The sequence below is a fragment of the Capsicum annuum genome, chromosome 12 (genome assembly GCF_002878395.1).
Source record: "Capsicum annuum cultivar UCD-10X-F1 chromosome 12, UCD10Xv1.1, whole genome shotgun sequence".
Classification (NCBI taxonomy): Eukaryota; Viridiplantae; Streptophyta; class Magnoliopsida; order Solanales; family Solanaceae; genus Capsicum; species Capsicum annuum.
Genome location: NC_061122.1, coordinates 203,445,468 through 203,447,867, shown reverse-complemented (window position 1 = coordinate 203,447,867; position 2,400 = coordinate 203,445,468).

Sequence of the window (2,400 nt, the reverse complement as noted above, 5' to 3'; positions counted from 1 at the left end):
ATCACTTGTGGTTTCAAGCACCCTGCTACGACTAGAGGGTAGACTCGGGTCGTGACATCTTCCCCTATTTCACATTAACATACTCCTCCACTTTCGCTTTTCTCAACTTTTGAGGAATAAAGTGGTCCAGAAATGCATTGGAGAAAGTCTCTCACCAGGATGATTCCTCCACATCACCCCTTGACCTATCCCATTCTTCGTACCATTAGTACACCACATCTTTGAGCTGATAAGCCTCAAAATCCACCCCTTCCACATTCATGGCATGCATAATCCTGAAAATCTTTTCCATCTCATCCATCAAACCCTGAGAATCCTCCTCCACCTTAATACTAATAAAGGTGGAGGAATCATCTTCATGAATTGGCCAACCCTAATGGCCTCAGACAATGCAATACCAAATGCACCACGCTCTACCTGAGAAGCTACTAATTGAGAAATCATATGAATCAACTGACGAAACTCAGCATTCATCATATTATACTAACGAGGACTAGAAGGAGCCAATAGAACTCCAGAAATATCAGGGATTGGACCCCTAGACCAAGTATGGATCCCCTAAGTAGACTATGTCCCAATAACATCATCCCTAGTTGGGACAAATGAGTTTTTGTGAACTTCAGATTGTTGAGGTATGACCTTAAAAGAAAACAAATGGAATTAGTAGAGCCCCAAGCTTGAAAATAGAACACAAAGAAGAGAAATATTTCCTATATGCTTTGTAGCCTTCCCCTTATGAGTGTGGAATACTACCTACCCCAAAAAGAAACTCTACTCGACACGGATTTATGGACTCCCAATTGACCATGAACCTAAAGCTCTGATATCAACTTGACATGACCCAAACTAGGGCCTTGTCGTAATGGGCATCCTAAGTTCAACCAAGATCGAGGACCACCCCTGCTGCCCAACGCAATCTCCAAATACATACCCTGAGTCGGATGAATTCTAAACATATAATAAAATAGCATATTGCACCAATCTAGACTCTGGGATAGGTCCATAACTGTGACCTACCCAAGCGATTTCAACCATCCAATGCCCAACCAATAACCATAACTAAAACAATATTAAAAAATTAAGTTCCTATCCATAACATAACATAAAAGAATGGAACAATCATAAGTTTAGTCATATGATGTCAAACCTAATACCAATGCCAATACTAAGGATGACACCAATACCGACACCGCCCATTCCAACCTATAGTAGTCCCACAAAGCCTCTAATCAAAGGAAAAATAATATTCGATTGAGACATGCCCCCAACCATAGCGAGAAACAATATCCATAAAATGACCAAAGTATGTAAAAGAATACATGATAAGAAATGAAGGTATGGAAGCTCACCACTTCAATCCAATAATTGGACCCAAATCTGATCACTAAGTAGGAGGAGTAGAATGGTAGATTCCTACATCGTATGGGGATACAGCTGCCCGAATATGGGTACTCAGGATAACAAGTACTCAGGATAAGGATAAAATAATAGCAACCTTTAAAACTAACTAAACCAACCATATGCATTCATAATCATACATACATACACACACATATATATACATACATATATATATATATATATATATATATATATATACATATATGTATCTATCTATATATATATATATACATATATACATACATATATATATATATATATGTATATATATCTAAAAGGAAAAATGGTTCAATGGACCCTTGTACTATGTCGGTTTTGTAAGTTGAACACTTCTACTTATATGTTTGTCATCTGGACCCCTGAACCTACTAAAAAGAAACATTTTGAACACTTTTTTGGAGAGTAACACACTCTCCCACGTCAGCTGCCACATCATCTGTCATGTTATTTTCAAGTATTTCATAAATTTCTAGTCATTTTTAAAATGTTAAATAAAAAATTAAATATTAAAATTAATTTAATTAAATAAGAAAATTTATAAATTGTAGAAAAATCTGAATAAGCATGTTTTTATTTTTGCTCACAAATTAAACATCAAATTCATTCCAAAGAATTAAAATTCTTCTCCAACTAATTTAAATTTTAACTATAAATTCATATATACAAACATAATGAATTTTTTATTTTTAAATTTGAATATCTTTAACAAATTCACAAAAACTTTAAGTTTTTTCATTAAATTCACTAATTTTTCAATATCCACTATCACTCACTATCAATTCAAATTTAAATTTTAATCCCAAATAAAAAAATTTAAATTTAAATTTTAATCCTCAAAAGATATGAAAAAAATTTAAATTGAGAGGAAAAATTAAAAGAATAAAATAAAATTTGAATTGAGGGGTGGAAATGGGATGGGGTTACTAGGAATGGGCAGGTGTGGGGTGGAGATGTTGGGAAAGGGCTGGGTTGGGGGTGTTGGGAAGGGGCTGGGTGGGG